The sequence below is a fragment of the Neoarius graeffei genome, chromosome 8 (genome assembly GCF_027579695.1).
Source record: "Neoarius graeffei isolate fNeoGra1 chromosome 8, fNeoGra1.pri, whole genome shotgun sequence".
Taxonomy (NCBI): domain Eukaryota; kingdom Metazoa; phylum Chordata; class Actinopteri; order Siluriformes; family Ariidae; genus Neoarius; species Neoarius graeffei.
The window spans coordinates 35,511,228-35,536,216 of NC_083576.1; the positions used below are offsets into that span (position 1 = coordinate 35,511,228).

Here is a 24,989-nt window from a genome sequence, read left to right on the forward strand (position 1 = left end):
CCACTCTTCATGCTGCTCCATCTTCGCTCGTGTTTTTAAAAATGCCGGTCGTGAAAACAAAACAAACCGGGAAAGTAGGGAAGCGGAAGTGCGTGTACAGCGGATGTAGAGTGGACCAATCAGAGCCCTCTTGTCTGCGAGGCTTCTGCGGTGGTCACAATTTTTGGGAGGTGCGCGCAGAGCGTCTGCGAAGGTGGGGGGGCTACGCAGACACTGTCTGCGACACCGTCTGCGAGGACTGGGTTGTCAGCATAAATTGGCCTTAATGCCCCCGACAACATAGCTCCTAGGATCATTCAAGCACACAAACCCCTCCACCACAATAAGGTGGCAGTTCTAGGAGTCCCCTCCTAGAACTCATTAATATTGATAATAAGGAATTTTCATATATTGTGTAGCATCAAACCAACAACCATCTAGTGAAGAAATGTATGGAGGACTGACTGTCAGATGAGAGTCCGAATTTGTTCCAGAGACAGCGAAGATGAGTGCAAGGAAGTGATCTCACTGATGAAACATTCAGCTGATGAGGACACAGTCAAGAAGATGATGAAGCTGACGTATGTCTATCACCGTAACATGGTCCTTGACCCCCAGCAATCAAGCAAATACTTACTTCGTTTCAAAGACGTCAAAGGTTTGGTGTAAAATCTGTCTTTTATTTTGACATTTGAAGAGGTTTTTTTTTTTTTTAAAGAGTAAATGGGTAGTGTAGTGATAAACAACCAGCTCCTGACTAGCAACTAGTTTAACTTTGGTTGGCTGTGAAATCCTGAAATTGTCACCCAACACCCCCACCACAGATTGAACAGGGTTTCATTCTGATGTTTGGAGAGGCTGTATCAGCCAAGCTTCTGGAAAGGTGGCCGACCACATTCAAGAAAAAGATCATCCAACAATGCAGAAAGCTTTCATCCATCAATGAGTTTGATGAACCCCTGCTTGCAGCTGATCCTCCTGAGGATGACACCGAAATGGATACCGACTTTGGGAAGTTACTTGTAAGCACACTGTTCTTTTTGTATTGCACTCATAGGTTTGAAATATATAGACATCATTTACATATTAACATGATACATGCTGGATTGAGATAAAAAAAATTAGGACGTCTTGTTGGCAGTACCAACCAAAAGTTTATTTTTCCATTCACTTGAATGAGAAAGTGCATCCAAGCTTTTGATTGGTACTAAATATTGAACAAACCCTCAAACACTGAAGTATTTGGTTCTGACGTAAAGATTTTGAGTGGGAGAGCTTCTTTTGATGATATATAATTGCTGTCTTTTCTGTATTTTGTAAAAATGCTGGTTACACTGCCAGTGCACAAAATTTTGTTGATGGTACAGATAATTCAAATACAACCTGTACAAACTTGTGTTGTACAGGCTGGGACAGTGACCTCTCATAAGTTTTACTGCTGTTACACCTGATTCCACCCACTGCTCAGGGTCAAATGAGACCAGAAAAGGTGTCTGCATCCCAAGCAGAGAAGCATCTAGTGGTCTTCAAGAAAGTTTGTATTTTTTCCTAATTTATGATGATGATGATTTTTGATTATAATATTACATTAACCTTGAGAAATGTTATCCCTCACTGTGTTCTTGCACTTGATCACTATTTATTTATACTTCTAATGTTTCACTCACCCTGGACCTTCGTCAAGAGTGTTTCAAACATTTAATTCAACAATAATCTTAAACAGATAATGCACCAGAGCATTATCATTGTTAATTATTATGATATTTAAGATCATTGTTGAAGAGGGGGCTCAAGACCCTTTATAGCATTAATAAATTGTGATGCTGAGCTGGACCAGAGTGCAGGATCTCCTTTTCTCAAGGTTAAAATGATACTTTCCAACTGAGATTGTTGTATGTACAAATATCTCCATTGAAAAGATTATATTACAACCATGTAATTCTAATCGTCTCTCCATATGTGTTTGTCTTCTCAGACTGGAACAAGCATCCAAGAGCACCTTGATGCCATCATTACCAGCTCTCAGCTGTATCTCCTGGTTGTTGGAGTTAGGAAGAATGCAATCCACCATTCTTGACAAGAATGCCATACCTTGCCAGTTACCCTCTTCTCTTGGTGCTTTTGATGAACTGTTTAAGGCACATTTTGTGTTTGGCACATCATACAACACCATACTCCACAACATGTACATGTTCATCCAGACTACTGTTGTCACGCTCCCAGGCTCACCTAACACTCTGGACTCCACTTCCCACAATCCCACTCACACACCTGACACTACCACGTCCACCCAGTCCACCAATCCGGAGCCACTTCCTAGGAGTGGCTCCCCCAAGTTCTAATTATCATCACCTGTACCTTTTTGTTTGTCTGTATTTATACCTATCTGTTTGTTTAGTTATTTGCACAGTATTACCTCCACATTTTTTGTAAGCCTACTGAGCGCTTGTATCTGATTGCATTTCCGTGTATGACTCTCTTTGCCTTCCGGTTTCTTCCCGTTTCGCCTAGCCCTTCTATTTGTTTGCTCTTTTCTCTAGCTTCCCGGTTTCTCAATCTCTGCCCGTTTCTCGACTCCGATTTGCCTAGCCCTTGTGTTTATTCTGCTTGTATTTTCCTGATTTCCGGTTCTTGGACTCTTGCCCGTTTCATGACCACGATTTGTCTAGCCGTCATTACCCAGTTGGATTTCCCGGTATTGACCTGGCCTGGTTATTGTACATTGCCTTCTCTCACTCTGTCTATTAAAACCCTAAGTTTGTTCTTAATCCGCGAGCGTCTGGTCTGTCATTGCCACGTTACAGAATACTGTGCCGACATGCAGATGGCGGATTACACAGAGCTACAGGTGACACTTAGCAGTCAAGGACAGATGCTTGGACATCATCACCAGTATTTCGACTCTGTGACCCAGTCCATCCAGAATCTTACTCAGCAGCAGGGTGAGCAGCAAGAACAGTTAGTACAGATTGCCAAAAGCATGAAAAAAATCACAACTCAACTCCAACAACTCAACCTCCCCAGCCCGCCCAGGGTCACTAACCAGGCTGCTCCCCCCACAGCAGGTACCTGTTCGTTTGTTGTCAGCAAGCCGGATAAATTTAATAGCTCACCGAATCAGTGTAAGGGTTTTTTTTGTTACAACCCCAATTCCAAAAAAGTTGGGACAAAGTACAAATTGTAAATAAAAATGGAATGCAATAATTTACAAATCTCAAAAACTGATATTGTATTCACAATAGAACATAGACAACATATCAAATGTCGAAAGTGAGACATTTTGAAATTTCATGCCAAATATTGGCTCATTTGAAATTTCATGACAGCAACACATCTCAAAAAAGTTGGGACAGGGGCAATAAGAGGCTGGAAAAGTTAAAGGTACAATAAAGGAACAGCTGGAGGACCAAATTGCAACTCATTAGGTCAATTGGCAATAGGTCATTAACATGACTGGGTATAAAAAGAGCATCTTGGAGTGGCAGCGGCTCTCAGAAGTAAAGATGGGAAGAGGATCACCAATCCCCCGAATTCTGCGCCTACAAATAGTGGAGCAATATCAGAAAGGAGTTCGACAGTGTAAAATTGCAAAGAGTTTGAACCCATAATCATCTACAGTGCATAATATCATCAAAAGATTCAGAGAATCTGGAAGAATCTCTGTGCGTAAGGGTCAAGGCCAGAAAACCATACTGGGTGCCCGTGATCTTCGGGCCCTTAGATGGCACTGCATCACATACAGGCATGCTTCTGTATAGGAAATCACAAAATGGGCTCAGGAATATTTCCAGAGAACATTATCTGTGAACACAAATCACTGTGCCATCCACCGTTGCCAGCTAAAACTCTATAGTTCAAAGAAGAAGCCGTATCTAAACATGATCCAGAAGCGCAGACGTCTTCCCTGGGCCAAGGCTCATTTAAAATGGACTGTGGCAAAGTGGAAAACTGTTCTGTGGTCAGACGAATCAAAATTTGAAGTTCTTTATGGAAATCAGGGACGCCGTGTCATTCGGATTAAAGAGAAGAAGGACGACCCAAGCTGTTATCAACGCTCAGTTCAGAAGCCTGCATCTCTGATGGTATGGGGTTGCATTAGTGCGTGTGGCATGGGCAGCTTACACATCTGGAAAGAAACCATCAATGCTGAAAAGTATATCCAGGTTCTAGAGCAACATATGCTCCCATCCAGACGACGTCTCTTTCAGGGAAGACCTTGCATTTTCCAACATGACAATGCCAAACCATATATTGCATCAATTACAGCATCATGGCTGCGTAGAAGAAGGGTCCGGGTACTGAACTGGCCAGCCTGCAGTCCAGATCTTTCACCCATAGAAAACATTTGGTGCATCATAAAACGGAAGATACGACAAAAAAGACCTAAGACAGTTGAGCAACTAGAATCCTACATTAGACAAGAATGGGTTAACATTCCTATCCCTAAACTTGAGCAACTTGTCTCCTCAGTCCCCAGACGTTTACAGACTGTTGTAAAGAGAAAAGGGGATGTCTCACAGTGGTAAACATGGCCTTGTCCCAACTTTGAGATGTGTTGTTGTCATGAAATTTAAAATCACCTAATTTTTCTCTTTAAAGGATAAATTTTCTCAATTTAAACATTTGATATGTCATCTATGTTCTATTCTGAATAAAATATGGAATTTTGAAACTTCCACATCATTGCATTCCATTTTTATTTACAATTTGTACTTTGTCCCAACTTTTTTGAATCGGGGTTGTACAATCTTCTATATTTTTTGCGAATTCCCCCCAGAGCTCAGACAAGGCTCGCATCTCTTTTGTTATTTCTCACCTTACGGGCAAGGCTTTAGACTGGGCTACCACAGTTTGGCCCATTGTCCAGTTCGACACTTATGACAATTTCATTAATGAATTTAACACTGTTTTCAATCACGCCAATGAGGGTCGCTCTCAAGGGGAATTGCTCACCCGTTTATGTCAGGGTAATCGCTCAGTGTCAGACTATACCTTGGAATTCTGCACTCTGGCGGCTGGGAATGGTTGGAATGAGCCGGCGTTGTTAGGAACATTTTGCAATGGTCTGAACCTTGACATACTAGCAGAGATGGCATGCAAGGATGACGGCCTTTCCCAAGAGAGGCTAATTTCTCTCGCCATTCGCCTGGACCAACTGAAGCATGGGAGAGGTCAGCATAAATCCCCTACGGCCCCAGCTGCTACACTGGCAACTCATCGCCTATGCCCACTGCTGACCCGGACTCTTCAGGAGCCAGAAGTCCCCGAGCCCATGCAGTGTGACTCCTTCCATTTGTCTGCAGAGGAGAGGCAACAACGTCTCCATCAAGAACTGTGTCTTTATTGCGGAGCGGCGGGTCACCTCCTAAGTAACTGTCAACTCCGTTGACTCAGCACTTTGGCATCAACCCCGGGAAAACGCATGAGTGCACCAACTAAGGGGTTGGTCTCCAAGTCCTTCCTCCGGCCTGTGATCGTCTGTCTGTGTGTTTCCAGCATTAATTGATTCCGGAGCTGATGGGGATTTCATCCACGCCGAGCTGGTGGAGCAACTCCAGATTCCTGTGGAGCCGCTGGAGTCGCCACTGAGACTTACGGCTGTCGATGGGGACCCAGTTGGAGAAGGACTTGTTACCCGGGTCACGAAACCCATCAAGATGACTGTCAGTGCTTTGCACTCTGAACAAATTAGTTTTTTTGTGTTAAACACTTGAGTATGTTATTATTTTAGGTTTGTCTTGGCTCAAAAAACATAACCCTGTCATATCCTGGTCTGATAAGGAAATACTCTCATGGTCCAGTTACTGTTATGATCATTGTCTCATGCTTCCCACAGCCCTGGTATCATCTACCACTATAGAAAGCCCCAATGACAATGCCATAGTTTCCGTACCCCCATCTGTTGTGGTCGCCCCCATTAGATGGGAAATAGATGAAGAGATCGACCAAGAACTATCTGTCACTCCTGTCCCGGAGTCCTGTCCCATCGGAAGTAAATATGTACCCACTAAATGCAGGGGTAAGTTAATTACGTAGGCCCATTCCTCTCTGTCGTCTGGCCATCCAGGTGAGACCCGTACGGGAGAACATGTTATCCGATATCCATAAGTTTGTTTCCTCATGCACCACCTGTTCCAAATGTAAAACATCTAAAACTCTTCCTGCTGGTAAACTCATGCCCTTGCCTGTCCCTTCTTGCCCATGGTCCCATGTAGCAGTAGACTTTGTCACTGACCTTCCCCCCTCACAGAATTACACTGTCATTCTGACCATTGTGGATAGGTTCTCACGTGGGGTTAGATTTGTTCCTTTTGTTAGCCTGCCCACTGCCTTTCAGACAGCTGAGACCCTTTTTAATCATGTGTTTCATCTATTTGGTATCCCAGAAGACATAGTGTCCGATCGAGGGCCCCAATTCACCTCACATGTCTGGTCAGCGTTCTTTGAGAGACTGGGGGTTAACGTCAGCCTCACTTCTGGTTACCACCCCCAGTCTAATGGACAATGTGAGAGGGTTAACCAGGAACTGGGACAGTTTTTGAGGCTTTACTGCCATGAGAACCCAGCCGATTAGTCGACCAATTTGCCCTAAGCTGAAATAGCCCAAAACTCGGTAATCAGCTCTGCTACTGGCCTCACCCCCTTTCAGTGCATGCTGGGCTACCAACCTCCCTTAATGCCATGGTCGGCCACACCCTCTGACAACCCAGCCATGGACATCCGCGGATGCAATGGAGCAAGCAAGTCTGGGAGCAGACCCACCAGCAAGTTGAGAATGCTCTCTGCTGACACAAGAGGAAGGCAGATTGCCATAGAGGGGACACCCCTACCTACCTCCCAGGGGACCAAGTGTGGCTGTTGACCTGGGACTTCAGGTTTCCTGAGGGAGGTAGAAAGCTATTACCCAAATACATAGGACCATTCAAAATTCTCCAGAGAATTAATGAAGTTACATATAAATCGGATCTGCCTGTACATTACTGTGTTTCTAACTCTTTTCATTCGTCCCTCTTGAAACCTGTTGTCCCAGATCCGTTGGACGAGGCCACACCCGATATCACACCCCCACCGCCGGTGGACGTCGAAGGTACCCTGGTGTATGCGGTCCACTGGTTGCTGGACTCCAGAAGGAAAGGTGGGATTCTGCAGTACCTTGTGGACTGGGAGGGCCATGGGCCTGAGGAGCATAGCTGGGTTCCCGCACGAGGGATCCAGGGTTGGTGAAGTTCCATCAGCATCATCCAGAGAAGCCTCGGCCTCGGGGCCATCCCAGGTGCCATGGGTCCAGCCCTCCCTGCGTATGGTGCAGCAATGGTCCCAGGGGACGTCTGTGATGACAACCCTCTGTCCAGCACCGTGGCAGTTCTGAAGGCTCACTCAGGAGTGTTCCCAGCAGCATGGGTGGTGGTCGTCATGGTCGCCCTTGGCCTCCTTGGGGGGTACTGTCATGCTCCCGGGCTCACCTAACACTCTGGACTCCACTTCCCACAATCCCACTCACACACCTGACCTTTACCATGCCTTTAAGGTCAGGTTGCATCCAGACAGGGTTTTAAGTGTTGCACATAAATGAGCTGTGTTACTTCAAACCATTTGATGTTCAAATTTAGTATGGAATGATGGATTCCTCCTTATCTTGTGTCATATTGCCATTTTATGCAGATATAAGGTCAGTGTTTTAAAGTGGCTTTGTATTCTCCATGGCATACAGTGGGGCAAAAAAGTATTTAGTCAGCCACCAATTGTGCAAGTTCTCCCACTTAAAAAGATGAGAGAGGCCTGTAATTTTCATCATAGGTACACTTCAACTATGAGAGACAGAATGGGGGGAAAGAATCCAGGAAATCACATTGTAGGATTTTTAATGAATTAATTGGTAAATTCCTCAGTAAAATGAGTATTTGGTCACCTACAAAGAAGCAAGATTTCTGGCTCTCACAGACCTGTAACTACTTCTTTAAGAGGCTCCTCTGTCCTCCACTCGTTACCTGTATTAATGGCACCTGTTTGAACTCGTTATCAGTATAAAAGACACCTGTCCGCAACCTCAAACAGTCACACTCCAAACTCCACTATGGCCAAGACCAAAGAGCTGTCAAAGGACACCAGAAACAAAATTGTAGACCTGCACCAGGCTGGGAAGACTGAATCTGCAATAGGTAAGCAGCTTGGTGTGAAGAAATCAACTGTGGGAGCAATTATTACAAAATGGAAGACATACAAGACCACTGATAATCTCCCTCGATCTGGGGCTCCACACAAGATCTCACCCTGTGGGGTCAAAATGATCACAAGAACGGTGAGCAAAAATCCCAGAACCACACGGGGGGACCTAGTAAATGACCTGCAGAGAGCCGGGACCAAAGTAACAAAGGCTACCATCAGTAACGCACTACGCCGCCAGGGACTCAAATCCTGCAGTGCCAGATGTGTCCCCCTGCTTAAGCCAGTACATGTCCAGGCCCGTCTGAAGTTTGCTAGAGAGCATTTGGATGATCCAGAAGAAGATTGGGAGAATGTCATATGGTCAGATGAAACCAAAATAGAACTTTTTGGCAAAAACTCAACTTGTCGTGTTTGGAGGAGAAAGAATGCTGAGTTGCATCCAAAGAACACCATACCTACTGTGAAGCATGGGGGTGGAAACCTCATGCTTTGGGGCTGTTTTTCTGCAAAGGGACCAGGACGACTGATCCGTGTAAAGGAAAGAATGAATGGGGCCATGTATCGTGAGATTTTGAGTGAAAACCTCCTTCCATCAGCAAGGGCATTGAAGATGAAACATGGCTGGGTCTTTCAGCATGACAATGATCCCAAACACACCGCCCGGGCAATGAAGGAGTGGCTTCGTAAGAAGCATTTCAAGGTCCTGGAGTGGCCTAGCCAGTCTCCAGATCTCAACCCCGTAGAAAATCTTTGGAGGGAGTTGAAAGTCCGTGTTGCCCAGCGACAGCCCCAAAACATCACTGCTCTAGAGGAGATCTGCATGGAGGAATGGGCCAAAATACCAGCAACAGTGTGTGAAAACCTTGTGAAGACTTACAGAAAATGTTTGACCTCTGTCATTGCCAACAAAGGGTATATAACAAAGTATTGAGATGAACTTTTGTTATTGACCAAATACTTATTTTCCACCATAATTTGCAAATAAATTATTTAAAAATCAGACAATGTGATTTTCTGGATTTTTTTTCTCATTCTGTCTCTCATAGTTGAAGTGTACCTATGATGAAAATTACAGGCCTCTCTCATCTTTTTAAGTGGGAGAACTTGCACAATTGGTGGCTGACTAAATACTTTTTTGCCCCACTGTATTTTGATATGTTGGCCTGACGTTACAGCTGAAAATAAAGTTAAATGCATTGTTTTGTTGAAATGTAATTATTACTCACTTAATGGTATATTTGAACAAGAGTGCTCAGAGAGCACAATATTCCCCGCTGGCAACTATATCTACGCTATAAGTGCTTAATACACCCTCATGAAATTGTGAAAGTACAAGTTTGGCAATCAAGGGCCATAACTCTGGTAAAATGTGACTCAACTGAATGAAATTTCAATATGTGTATTACTGACATATAACAAAGAATTCTGTCAAGTTTCGTGAAATTTCTCCAAAAATTGCCAGAGGAGTTGATTTCAGAAGGGGAGCACCCTTCCTGGGACGGACGGACATTGCCACGACATAATACCCCTTTGGGCCTTTTGGCCAGCGGGGGATAAAAGGCAATGTTGAAAACAAATGTGGTTAGATTAAATTAGACACTACAAAGGAGTAAATTGTCAAGGTTTAAAGACACTGATAAGTGTTCATGAATTTCACTCCATCAGAGCTGGATTTTCACTGCAAGAGAGTAAATTATCAACATAGCATTGTGTAACATCAATACAGTTATTTGACCCCCAATGTTAACTTTTAATAACTCAATGTAGTGTTAATGAGCATTGGAATTCAACTCAGAGTTGGTTTTGTTTTTTTAATCACAGAAGAATAAATTAACACTACTGAGAATAATATTTAAATTCTGAAAACAGTGTGGGCTTTATAGATAATTGGGCTAATTTTGAGGGCACTGCTGGCCTGTTAGGGCGGGACGGTATCCATCCCACTCGGGAGGGTGCTACTCTCATTTCCTGCAGCATAGGTCATAGTCTCAAGACAGGCCTAGTTAATTCCTGACAATCCAGAGCCAAGGCCAGGGAGCAGACAAACAGGCTAAACCGACTGTCTGCTAGCTGCACAGAGTCGTCAGTCAGGGTCCACTACATTGAGGCTGTGTCTGTTCCCCAGGCTATACAAAAAGGTAGAAATTTTCCAATAGTTTGCTCCAGTAACCTAATCAATATAAAATTAGATCATACTGACTGTACAGCTGCTGCTAGCACCTTTGATCTAAAGGTGGGGCTATTAAATATTAGATCTCTTACATCTAAAGCACTAATGGTTAATGAACTCATTACTGATCAGGAGTTTAATGTACTTTGTTTAACTGAAACATGGATTAAGCCAAATGAATATATAGCATTAAATGAAGCGAGTCCTCTTGGATACAGTTATATACACCAGCCTCGTCAAACTGGCAGAGGAGGAGGCGTTGCGGTTATTTATAATGATTATCTAGGTGTAACACAAAAACCTGGTTATAAATTTAATACATTTGAAGTTCTTCATACTCATATAATGTATGTAGCCTTGAAAAAAAGTCTACCCAGTTAATTCCATTGCTTATTATTTACAGGCCCCCGGGGCCATATTCTGAGTTTCTTTCTGAATTTGCAGATTTTATCTCAGATCTGGTTATTTCCTTAGACAAAGCTTTAGTTGTCAGAGATTTTAATATTCACTTCGATAACCCAGAAGACCCTTTAAAAACAGCGTTTGTGTCCATTTTAGATTCAGTAGGGATTAATCAGAATGTCATAGGATCTACCCATAATGGTGGTCATACCCTTGATCCAATACTAACATTCAGGTTAAACGTAGACAATATAGTCATACTTCCACAGTCTGAAGTTATCTCAGATCATTATCTCATCTCATTCAAACTATGTCTGAATAATAATATATGCACCTCACCACACTACTGTATTAAACGTACATTCACGTCAACTACTGCACAGAGCTTTATAAATGATCTCCCAGAGTTATCAACTTTGATTGGGTCACTGTCAGCCCCTGCAGAACTTGATCAGGCAACTGAATGCTTAGAGTCAACATTCCGCCATACCTTAGATAAAGTAGCTCCTCTAAAAAGGAAAATGGTCAGAGACAAAAAATTAGCAGCCTGGTATAATGATGACACTCGCACATTAAAACAGACCACTTGAAAATTGGAACGTAAATGGCGTCAAACAAAATTGGTAGTGTTCAAATTAGCGTGGAAGGAGAGCTTCCTGAAGTATAGAAAAGCGCTTAGTGCTGCGAGATCAACATATCTCTCCTCCATAATAGAAGATAACAAAAATAATCCTAGATTCCTATTTAATACTGTAGCAAAATTAACCAGGAATAAGTCCACTATAGGCACATGCACACCTGCAGTATATAATAGTAACAATTTCATGAATTTTTTTTTAATGACAAAATTGAGAATATCCGACAAAAAATTCAAACTACTACAGTAATTTAAGGTCAGACAATGAAAGTGACCTTGTAGTTAACCATATAACTCTATCAGATCATCAATTAGAATATTTTACTCCCCTTAAAGAAACTGAATTACTTTCATTAATCTTGGCATCAAAAGCCTCAACTTGTGTACTAGATCCCTTACCTACACGTCTATTCAAACAGATAATACCTGAAGTAATTGAGCCGCTTCTAAAAATAATAAATTCTTCTCTCACGATTGGCTATGTACCCAAATCCTTTAAACTAGCAGTTATCAAACCCCTGATTAAAAAACCTGTCCTTGATCCCTGTCAGCTGTCCAATTATAGGCCAATATCAAACCTCCCCTTTAGTTCCAAAATCCTTGAAAAAGCTGTGGCACAGCAGTTATGCTCATATTTACATAGGAATAACATCCATGAAATGTATCAGTCAGGATTTAGACCTAATCACAGCACAGAAACAGCTTTGGTTAAAGTAGTAAACGACCTACTGTTGGCGTCTGATCAGGGCTGTGTCTCGCTGCTTGTGTTGCTTGACCTTAGTGCAGCATTTGATACCATTGATCATTCTATTCTTCTGGATAGACTAGAAAATGTTGTGGGAGTTAAGGGAACAGCCCTCTCCTGGCTCAGCTCTTATTTAACTGATCGTTATCAGTATGTTGATATAAATGGTGATATTTCTAGACGTACTGAGGTAAAGTTTGGTGTTCCACAAGGTTCTGTCTTGGGTCCACTGCTTTTTTCTCTATATATGTTACCTCTGGGTGATATTATTCATAAACATTGTATTAGTTTCCACTGTTATGCTGATGACACACAGTTGTATGTTTCTGCAAAACCTGATGAGAGACACCAGCTTTATAGAATTGAGGAATGTGTTAAGGACATTAGACACTGAATGCTTATTAATTTCCTTCTGCTTAACTCTGACAAGACTGAAGTACTTGTACTAGGACCACATACAGCTAGAAATAAGTTTTCTGATTACACAGAGACTCTGGATGGCCTTTCTGTTTCTTCACGTGCAGCAGTAAAAGACCTCGGGGTGATTATTGACCCCAGTCTTTCATTCGAAACTCACATTGATAATGTGATGCCCACTAAAGTGTTATCACATTTGTGGTAGTTTTTGTAATTTCATAATTAATGTTTTGAGTGTTTATCCAAGGGATAATCAACCTGTATTCGCTAACAAATAATTAGTTTTCTTTTGTTTCAGACATGTAAAAGCTTTTTACCTTTACCTGACATGTTTCGACGGTGTAACTTCCGTCTTCATCAGAGGGTCACCCGGATGTTGGTGTGTGACGTGTCTTTATAATCAGCTGATGTTACGGAGGTGTGACCTCCCTGTCAATATTGACAGGTCGGTCACACCTCCCGCTGTCAGTGTTGCCCCCTCAGGACGGCGCTCCAGGTGTGGGAGAGCATGTATGCCCCCTCATCCCTGTTTATTGTTCTTGGGCTACGCTTTCTGATTTCTATTGACTCCTTGATCCAACGGTGGTATCTGTTGTTCTCTTGCTGTATGATCTGAGCATTGTCCCAATCCATTATATGATTTTCCCTTCTGCAGTGGTCCGTTATTGCTGATTTCAGGTTCTCTTTCATAGCTTTTTCTTTTATTGCTCTTATTTGTCTCTGTTCTGTTTCTTTTTCACATTCCTTTTTATGTTCCTTTTTTCGTGTACTAAAACTCCTTCCTGTCTCCCCAATGTAGGTTTTATTGCATGACTGGCATGGTATTTCATATATGACATTACATTTATTGTGTTGGTCGATTTTGTCCTTAGGGTGAACTAGTAGCTGTTGTAGTTTGGTGTGTGGTTTCACGGGTGTTTGTATGTTGTGTTTTTTCATGGCTCTTTGGATTTGTTCTGTAACTCCTCTGACATACGGTAGAGTCACTACTGATTTACTTTCCTGTTTTTGGGTTGTCTGTTTTCTTCCTTTTTTTCTGTCTTTTCTTTTGTTTTCACTTGTTGTGCGCCTTTATGTATGGCCCATGGTGGATATTGACATGTGATCAGAGCTTGCCGTATGTGTTGTTCTTCTGTTGTGCGTTCTGTGGGATTGGTTATGATTGATGCACGTTCGTAGAGTGTTCTGACAACTGACAGTTTGTGTGCGATGGGGTGTTCGGACGTCCAGAGCAGATATTGATCAGCGTGTGTCGGTTTTCTGTAGATTGTTATTTTGATGTCTCCGTCATCTGTATGGTGAATTTTTATGTCCAAAAACGCTATTGATTTTTCTGTTTCCTCTTCGTGCGTGAATTTTATGTTGCCGGTGTTGTCTATAGAGTTGAGGTAATCTGTCAATTGTTGGGTGCGTCCGACTTTCACTTTCTCCAGGATGTCATCTACATACCTCCTCCATAATGTGGGCCTGCATTCTTCTGGGGCAGATGTAATAGCCTCTCTTTCAAGGTGTTCCATGAAGAAGCCGCACATTATGGCGGAGAGTGGGTCCCCCATCGCAAACCCCTCCTTCTGCCTGTATATTGTTTCGTGGAACTGGAAGTATGTGGATGTGGCAATGAAATTGAGCAGTTGACTGATGTCTTCTACTGATAACTGTGTGCGTTTCTTGAGAGTCTTGTCTGTTTTGAGGCGCTGTTGTACGATTTTCAGTGTAGCTTCTACCGGGGGTTTTGTAAATAGGGAAACAACGTCGTGTGATATTAATATTTCGTCCTTCTCCACTTTTATTTTACTGAGTTGTTCTGCTAGCTGTTTTGAAAACAGACAACCCAAAAACAGGAAAGTAAAGCAGTAGTGACTCTACCATATGTCAGAGGAGTTACAGAACAAATCCAAAGAGCCATGAAAAAACACAACATACAAACACCCGTGAAACCACACACCAAACTACGACAGCTACTAGTTCACCCTAAGGACAAAATTGACCAACACAATAAATGTAATGTCATATATGAAATACCATGCCAGTCATGCAATAAAACCTACATTGGGGAGACAGGAAGGAGTTTTAGTACACAAAAAAAGGAACATAAAAAGGAATGTGAAAAAGAAACAGAACAGAGACAAACAAGAGCAATAAAAGAAAAAGCTATGCAAGAGAACCTGAAATCAGCAATAACGGACCACTGCAGAAGGGAAAATCATATAATGGATTGGGACAATGCTCAGATCATACAGCAAGAGAACAACAGATACCACCGTTGGATCAAGGAGTCAATAGAAATCAGAAAGCGTAGCCCAAGAACAATAAACAGGGATAAGGGGGCATACATGCTCTCCCACACCTGGAGCGCTGTCCTGAGGGGGCAACACTGACAGCGGGAGGTGTGACCGACCTGTCAATATTGACAGGGACGTCACACCTCCGTAACATCAGCTGATTATAAAGATACATCACACACCAACATCCGGGTGACCCTCTGATGAAGACGGAAGTTACACCATCGAAACATGTCAGGTAAAGGTAAAAAGCTTTTACATGTCTGAAACAAAAGAAAACTAATTATTTGATTTAAGAAGAAGACATAATGAACGTAATATATTTGTATTCGCTAACATTGCACTAAAGTATTTGATGTACATATCAGGAGAAGTAATGTGTGTATGTCAGCAGGGGGCAGTGTGGTGTTTACGTGGCCCCAGGGGCTTTACGTCAGTTGGGATCGCTTTGCAGCTTTTCTCTTTCTGCTGAGCGAGAAGACAGAACGGACGTGGAGTTTCTTTGTCTCATTCATTTCTCCTGTTTCCAGGTTGGTGAAATAATAAATTAAGCTAAGTAACTGAAGTGCAATATGTTAACATGTCACTGAATGTTTTAATGACCGGTAATAAGCTTGTGTTACGAATATGTGGACATATATGCGTACAAAGTAGTAGCCGCATTTTCGCGCCTGATGACGTCACCTGTGGTAACTTAAGTCATGTCAGTCAGAGGTTTATTTTTAGCTCCTTGAACATTTTAAGGAAGTCTTTATATTTTCAAGTGTGTGATATTGTGAAAGCTGATGTTAAAAGCTAAGGTTAAAAACGGATTTCATGTACTGCTAAAAAAAAGTTGAAAGCTGATGTAAAAAAGCTTATATTTCATAATGTAAAAATTGGTTAAAAACAAGTTAAAAATCTGTAAGCTCATGCATTTTCAGAAGAGTAAAGGATTTAAAAATTGAAACAGGAAACATGCACTTAAGCATATGTGATTTGTAGTCTAAGCTATATTTATATGTAACAGTGGTTATTGTCAATTTGATTTAGTAATCAAACAAAACCTATAACTCAGTACTGGCTAAATGATGACAAAGATAAATGGTATTTTATTTTGAAGTTGTGTCTCTTTACATAGAGAACATTGGGTGTATATGTATTGACAGTATAACAGTGGAGGATTTAAATTGTGAATGTTTTAATAAATCCTCCTCTTTCTTTCTGCTGAGCAAGAAGACAGAACGGACGTGGAGTTTCTTTGTCTCATTCATTTCTCCTGTTTCCAGAGAGAGCATAAGCTGTATATATGGTACCCGCTGGTACCCGTAACAGTTTATTGGGGGCTCGTCCGGGATCGCTCCCACCTGGTGGCCGGAAGCTGATCCAGTGATACTGCAACCTTGGACCACAAGCAACCTGATACAACCAGCGAGCTGCAGCCAGTGTCAGGTTCCTGTTTACTGATAAAGAGGTTAACTGTGTCACTCATAATGAACAGAGAACAATAACTGTGCCAAAAACACCACTCATCGAGAATAGAGCGTGAATTGTGATCCTGGACCCTGTGACCAAGTGTGAGGAATAAGGAAGCAGTTATGGTGGATGGTGAGAGGCAAAGGTTGGTGTGGTCCATCAAAAGGACCCTGCTCACCCTCTCTGCGGATGAACTATTCCAGATTGCAAAGTCCACGGATCCAGTGCCAGGAATGGACCAGTCTCACGTCAAGTCAACAGATGAGGACGGGTGTTTTGAGTACATGTGTAGCTTCATGTCCAGTGAGTTTTTACTTGGGTTGGAGGGTACTGGAATGGCACATTTGTTAGCTTTGAGGGAGGTAATCGCCACAGTCATTCGGGGTTGTAATCCACAAGTACTTGTAACAACTGATACACATGACACTAACCCAAGTAATGATAGCGTTTCTACCGATGTTGGGACTGCTAGTGCAACCCACACGACACTCACAACAGCTGATGACACACATGACATCGAGCTACAGAAAATACTTAGTAGTTATGAGGAGCTGAGCAAGAAAATTATGCAATACGGAGGCGCACCCAGTCCACAATCGGCACCACAGTCATCCAAAAAAACAGAACTCACCTCACAGAGCAGCAATGTAGCAGGCACCAGAAGTGAAAACGCTGCACCACCCACACATTATAAGTTGTTCTCCTTAAGAGACTTGTCCTTCCTTCACCGCAGGGAACTGAAGATTCAGGGGGGTCAGATAGGGGACCAAGGGTCGGATCTCAGCTACAACAGTGTCTGTCGGCAGATGGAAGAGGGCTTAAAGGAGCAGTTCAGTGATGCAGAGGTGGTAAGAGCTGTCCTACGAGTCATCAAACTTGGAATGTTTAAAGACATGTTAATGAATAAAAATGATCTGACAGTAGAGGAATTAAAAACCTTCCTCCATTCCCACCTGGGTGAGCAGAGTAACACTGAGCTGTTCCAGGAGCTCATGTGCACCAAACAAAAAGACAATGAGATACCCCAACAGTTCCTGTACAGAGTCATAGGACTCAAACAGAAGATCATGCTGGCCTCCAAACATGCTGACACAGATGTCAAGTATAGTGCAAGCACAGTGCAGGATGTGTTTCTCCACACAGTGTACCAGGGCTTAGGTCATAAGCATGAAGATGTCCGCAGAGAGCTAAAGCCATTGCTAGTGGACACCAGAGTGTCAGATGAGGTTATTCTGAAACAGATGAAGAGAATCATGTATGATGAAAGTGAAAGGCAGAGAAGGCTAGGTCCTGCCACTCGCCAAAGACTCTCAAATGTTCACAGTGCTCAGTCTGAAGTCAGCGTGGTGCAGTCTCCCAGTGTAAAGGAGGAGAAAAAGCCAAAAACAGATGTGATCCAGCAGTTAACAGAAAAACTTGAACAGCTTACAGGCGTGGTTGAGCTCATGAGACAGTCAATGCAAACACAGGCTGCCGGACAGTTAAGCCACAATGGGAAAGGCAGAGGAGACCGCAGGAGAGAGAAACCATATGGCTGTGACAAGTGTGTGGAGCAAAATCGTCCTGACTGTCCTCATTGCTTCCACTGTGGTGAAGAAGGGCACTGGGCAGTCAGCTGTTTAAAGAGGCCAACCCGTCAGGGAAACTGGAGCCGGTCCCTGTCGAGGGACAAACAGTGACCGGGTCTCAGCAATTGTCCCAACTTGACACTTGTCATACTGATCAGACTGAAAATGAGAGCTTGACCAAGCAAAACAATTCAACAAAGGACAAAATAATGAAAAAGAGACAAAAACAACCGAACAAGACATTCACTCAATTCACTCATGACTTACCTCACAGCAAAAGGGAACACCTAGCCAAACTCCTTGGAGGGAGAGCTCTCACCCATTGTAACCTAAATGGCTTAGCAGTCAGTGCTCTGTTAGACACTGGAGCTCAAGTAAGCATGATTGACAGAGACTGGAAGAGTACGTACTTACCTGACATTCCTGTAAGGCCACTCAGTGACATTATTGGTGATCAGGAAGAGCTAAAGGTGTATGCTGTGAATGGGGATGTCCTCCCGTTTGATGGCTGGGTTGCCCTTACAGTCAACCTGATTGGAAATGAGGATCCTAATCTGTCAATCATTGTGCCTTTTCTTGTCAGCAGCCTTGCTCTGGAGAGACCACTGCTGGGTTTCAATGTGCTGGAAGAGATGATACAGGAAAAACCTGAAAAGCTGATTCCAACCCTCACTATCCTACTCTGTAATGCCTTGTTGATACCAGCAGAAAAAGCAAAGCTTCTGGTGAGCTTCATCCAGGCCAGCAAACCCTCCATGCAGTGCGGGCGCCTACGGACAGGCAGACAGGACACTGTCATCCCAGCAGGTCAGGTGACATGGGTCAAGTGCCAAGTCCCTCCCCACATGAGTACATCTGATGCAGTCTTCCTGTTTGAGCCTGATGAGAACAGTGTGCAGTTGGCAGAACTGGATGTGGGTGAAGGTCTGTTGGAGGTACAAAATCCAATAAAACCATATATAGCTGTACCTGTGGGCAACAACACCAAACACACAGTCACTCTACCAAGAAAGACAGCACTTGGCAGCATCCACTGTGTGGAAAAAGTGATTGCAACAGACACACCTGAAACACCCAAGCCCACCGTGACTGTTAACAGTGTGGTATCAAAGCCTGCTGACACTAGGGGCTTCTGTCCATCATCAAGGGACCTCAGCCACCTTGATGATGGACAGAAGGAGAAAGTCAACAAAATGCTGTGTGAAGAAGCTGGAGCTTTCGCACGTGGCAGTGATGATATTGGATGCATACCAAGCCTGCAGATGTCGATCGTCCTCACAGATGAGATCCCTGTTCAGAGAGCATACTCGGCAGTCCCAAAGCCACTGTTTAAGGAGGTAAAGGAGTATGTGCAGGAGCTGCTGATGAAAGGCTGGATTGTTAAATCCAAGTCCCCGTATGCTGCTCCAGTCGTCTGTGTGAGGAAGAAAGACGGCGGCTTATGTCTCTGCATCGATTATCGCCTCCTGAAGAAAAAGACTGTGCCTGATCGACATCCACTGCCCAGGATACAAGACCTGACAGACACACTGGGGGGCTATGCCTGGTTTAGTATCCTTGACCAGGGAAAAGCCTACCATCAAGGCTTCATCTCTGAGGGTTCACGCCATTTGACTGCCTTCATTACCCCGTGGGGCCTGTATGAATGGGTCTGCATCCCATTCGGACTCTCAAACGCCCCAGCAGCATTCCAGCGGAGCATGGAGGAGGTGCTTGGCCTGCTTAGGGATGAATGCTGCATCCCATATCTGGACGACGTGCTCTGTTATGCAAAAACATTTGATGAACATGTGGAGGCCCTCCGCAAAGTTCTCCAGGCTCTCCAGCATCATAGAGTAAAACTGAGACCTGAGAAACGTGAGCTCTTCAGACAAGAAGTCAGGTATGTGGGGCGCCTGGTGTCAGCTGATGGAGTCAAGACAGACACACGGGACCTTGAACCAGTCAAAATCCTGACAGGCAAGACACCACAGACAGTGGGTGAAGTAAGGAAACTGACTGGGTTCCTGGGTTATTATCGCTCATATATTCAGGATTTTTCCAGTATTGCCAAGCCGATCTATGAGCTGCTCCAAACTAAGCCAGGGAATGCTCAGCTTCCAACACGTGGGAGGACCACCAAACACCCACAGCTCTCTTCCCGAGAGCCTGTTGCCTGGACCCCTGAACATCAAGGAGCCTTAGAACAGCTGGTCACTCTCCTCACCAACCCACCTGTCTTAGCGTATCCTGATTTCAACTTACCTTTCACCCTTCATACACACGCTTCAAATCAGGGTTTTATGCACTGTACTTTACCAGCGCCAGAATGGAAAGCTGAGAGTCATTGGCTATTGCTCGAGGACGTTGACACCGGCTGAACGCAATTACCACCTGCACAGTGGGAAACTGGAGTTCCTGGCATTGAAATGGGCTGTGTGTGAAAAGTTCCGGGACTATCTGTACTACGCTCCCCATTTCACTGTGTACACGGACAACAACCCCTTGACCTACATCATGAGCACAGCAAAGCTCAATGCCATTGGGCATCGGTGGGTAGGGGAACTCTCGGATTTCCGGTTCGACATCAAATACAGGCCTGGAAAGTCCAATGTAGATGCAGACACACTGTCTCGCCTCCCCTTGGACATGGAGACATATGAGGTGACCTGTACAGAGGATGACCTTGTAAAGACTCAAAGAGAGGATCAAGCCATAGGCAAGATTGTTGAGTTAAAGGAGTCAAACACAAATCTGACAGATGAAATACGTCAAAATGTAAGTGGAGCCACCCGAAAGCTACTGCATGAGTGGAGTAAGTTACACCTTGAAGACGGCCTCCTTTACAGAAGCACAAACCAGCACAAGCAACTAGTCCTTCCCCCAAAACACAGACCAATAGCTCTGAAGTACCTACACAATGAGATGGGTCATGTAGGCACAGAAAGAGTGCTCCATCTTGCACAGGAGAGATCCTACTGGCCCTTTATGGCTAAAGAAATTGAGGACTATGTCACCCGAAAATGTCCTTGTATCAGGTCGAAGAAACCCACAACACACACGCGAGCTCCTATGGGCAGCATCACATCTAACTTTCCTTTAGAGCTTGTGTGTATTGACTACTTGCATCTGGAAACCAGCTGTGGAGGACATGAATATATCCTAGTTGATCATTTCACTAGATTTGCTCAAGCATACCCCACAAAGAACAAGAGCGGGAAGACAGCAGCTGAACGCATCTTCAATGACTTCATACCCTGGTTCGGATACCCGTCCAAACTACATCATGACCAGGGTTGTGAATTTGAGAACAAATTGTTCCAGACATTGCAGCAGCTGTCAGGGGTCGGCCACTCACGCACGTCGCCCTACCACCCACAAGGCAACCCAGCTGAGCAGTTTAACCGCACCATCCTCCAGATGTTAAGGACTTTGACTGAGAGTGAGAAACTGTGATGGAAGGATCACCTCCCGCATGTTATACATGCATACAATTGTACCAGACACGAATCAACCTGCTATTCCCCATTTTTCCTCCTCTATGGCCATCACCCACATCTCCCAGTCGACTTGCTGTTTGGATTGGTTGGAGGAAAGGGAGCATACTCACCTAGAGGATTTGCAGAGAAATGGGCTAGGAAGATGACAGAAGCCTACCGTATTGCTGCTAAAAATAGCAAAAAGTCCAGCGCAAAGGGAAGCGTGACCTATGACAAGAAAGCAAGAGGAGTGGTACTACAGCCAGGAGACAGAGTTCTGGTCCGGAACCTCGGTGAACGTGGAGGGCCGGGAAAATTAAGGTCATATTGGGAGAAGACTGTATACATCGTCAAAAGTCAACTTGCTGAGAATCCAGTATACGTTGTCTGCCCTGAAACTGGAGACAAACAGAAAACCAGGACACTGCACCGCAATCTCCTGTTGCTGGTGAACGACTTACCTGTCGATATCACTCCACCTGACATCAGATCCATCCCCGAGAAGAAAACACATCACAGACAAAAACAAGAGAGAATGACAGACACTCAAAGACAAGCAGACACAAGTGATGACAGTGAGGATGATTCAGATGAGGACTGTGGCCCAGGATACTGGTTGAGGAGACCTGCAGAAAGAACAGAGAAAAGACCTGTCACTGACCTTAAGCAACTCACCATGTATCTAGGGAACCTGAGCCAAGGACCAGCACCTGTAAGGGAAGAAAGTCATACTGTACCTGAACACTTACCAAATCCTGCTGAAGAGAGACGAGACACTAATGAGAACCTACCTGTACCCGCTGGATCTGTGAAAGGAAATGGAAACGATGAACTCCAAGACTCTGAGTCAGAAACTCGACCTTTGACCCCTCCTGTGGAGCACAGTCATTCAGAGATCAGAAGATCAGCTCGTGAGAGGAGGCCATGCCATTTCCTCACCATTAGGTGAACCATCAACACAGTCACATGCCACAGTTCACTCAGTGACTGGACACAGAGAATCCTATGTACCTGTCATGGAGGCACCCCATCACCCTACATCTGCATACTCACTCTTTCCATACTTCCCACCTATTTGTGTGCCATATTCACAGCCAGTCCTTTACACCCAGACACCATACAGTACATGCCATATACTTACCAAGCACCAGCCACATGCATTCCACCCACAATGCTTGTGTGTTAAATAGAGGTTTAAGAACCAAGGTTAAGAGTTGAAAATGTTCAAAGGTTTGAGATAAAGATTTTTGTAAATGTCGGGAGCCATTCTTTTCTGTCAGGGAGCGTGTGATGCCCACTAAAGTATTATCACATTTGTGGTAGTTTTTGTAATTTCATAATTGTTTTGAGTGTTTATCCAAGGGATAATCAACCTGTATTTGCTAACATTGCACTAAAGTATTTGATGTACATATCAGGAGAAGTAATGTGTGTATGTCAGCAGGGGGCAGTGTGGTGTTTACGTGGCCCCAGGGGCTTTATGTCAGTTTGGTTCGCTTTGCAGCTTTTCTCTTTCTGCTGAGCAAGAAGACAGAACGGACATGGAGTTTCTTTGTCTCGTTCATTTCTCCTGTTTCCAGGTTGTTGAAATAATAAATTAAGCTAAGTAACTGAAGTGCAATATGTTAACATGTCGCTGAATGTTTTAATGACCGGTAATAAGCTTGTGTTACGAATATGTGGACATGTATGCGTACAAAGTAGTAGCCGCATTTTCGCGCCTGATGATGTCACCTGTGGTAACTCAAGTCACGTCAGTCAGAGGTTTATTTTTAGCTCCTTGAACATTTTTAAGAAGTCTTTATATTTTCAAGTGTGTGATATTGTGAAAGCTGATGTTAAAAGCTAAGGTTAAAAATGGATTTCATGTACTGCTAAAAAAAAGTTGAAAGCTGATGTAAAAAAGCTTATATTTCATAATGTAAAAATTGGTTAAAAACAAGTTAAAAATCTGTAAGCTCATGCATTTTCAGAAGAGTAAAGGATTTAAAAATTGAAACAGGAAATATGCACTTAAGCATATGTGATTTGTAGTCTAAGCTATATTTATATGTAACAGTGGTTATTGTCAATTTGATTTAGTAATCAAACAAAACCTATAACTCAGTACTGGCTAAATGATGACAAAGATAAATGGTATTTTATTTTGAAGTTGTGTCTCTTTACATAGAGAACATTGGGTGTATATGTATTGACAGTATAACAGTGGAGGATTTAAATTGTGAATGTTTTAATAAATCCTCCTCTTTCTTTCTGCTGAGCGAGAAGACAGAACGGACGTGGAGTTTCTTTGTCTCATTCTCCTGTTTCCAGAGAGAGTATAAGCTGTATATGTGGTACCCGCCGGTACCCGTAACAATAACATTACCTGGATAGCTTTCTTTCATCTCAGAAATATTGCTAAGATAAGAAATTTAATGTCACTACATGACGCGGAAAAACTAGTTCATGCTTTCGTTACCTCCAGGTTGGATTACTGTAATGCCTTACTGTCTGGATGTTCTAATAAGTGCATAAACAAGTTCCAGTTAGTTCAAAATGCACCAGCAAGAGTCCTTACTCGAACTAGAAAATATGACCACATCACGCCTGTCTTATCCACACTGCATTGGCTCCCAATCAAATTTTGTATTGATTATAAAATACTACTATTGTCCTTTAAAGCACTAAATGGTCTCGCACCACAGTACCTGAGTGAACTTCTGCTCCTTTATGACCCGCCACGCCTACTTAGATCAAAAGGTGCAGGCTATCTGCTGGTACCTCATATAGTGAAGGCTACATCAGAGGGCAGAGCCTTTTCTTACAAAGCCCCACAGTTATGGAACAGCCTTCCAAGTAATGTTCGGGAATCAGACACAGTCTCAGTGTTTAAGTCTAGGCTGAAAACATATCTGTTTAGTCAAGCCTTTTGTTAATGGTGTTTATGAGGTAAAGGTGTAGATCTGGAGGGTCCTCAGACATAGAGTGTTTTGGTAAACTGGGATGTATGGATGCTGTCAGTCCCCACTCGCTTGCTCACTCGAGTTTGTTGATGGTGTAGTGGCTGGCTGCTTTATGTCCCGGGGCTCCCTCATGCCTGTGTTACCTTCTGGCTCTCCCCTTTTATTTACGCTGTCATAGTTAGTTGCCGGAGTCCCTGCTTGTACTCAGTGTAATATGTATACTGTTCCTACTTATTCAGGTGACATTGGGCATACCGAACAACCTGTGTTTTCTTTCCCTCTCCCCCCCCCAAAAAAAAATCTGTCCCTCTGAGTTACATGGAGTCAACAGGAAATCTTTTGGTGGAGAGGGTGGAGACCTCGACTGGCTCTCGTAGCCTGCAGGGAATCGGCCGTCAGACATTCTGTCGCATGTCCCAGACCTGGTGAAATGTAACTGAATTGTCTTGGCCAGCCCTTAGGGTCCCATCTGCATCCCATCATTGCTGAGGAGTGTGCTCTCATCACCCAATCAAGCATCCAGCCAGAGCAGGTCATGATATTTTTTAACCATATTAACATGCCATTGTTGTGTATTATGCCTGACGTCAAGACTCTCATCTCTGCGAGCCTACCACACAGACTTAATACTTGTGTCATTTTTAGGGCATACCTAACATGTGTTTTCTCTCCCTCCCCCCAATGTGTCCCTCTGAGTTACATGTTGGTCCTGGGATCAAGATGCTGACCTCTTCTGCCCCTCGGACCTGCTTGATCCATCCTGGT

The 24,989-nt window shown here is 43.6% G+C and overlaps 1 long non-coding RNA gene across 1 annotated transcript; it reads left to right on the forward strand.

Moving 5' to 3' along the window:
• The first annotated feature begins 301 nt into the window (after positions 1-301).
• LOC132890100 (uncharacterized) lies at positions 302-2,113 on the forward strand. The gene is made up of 3 exons (XR_009655155.1): positions 302-1,001; positions 1,386-1,513; positions 1,955-2,113. It is a non-coding gene; the product is annotated as an uncharacterized LOC132890100 (long non-coding RNA).
• Positions 2,114-24,989: the final 22,876 nt, after the last annotated feature.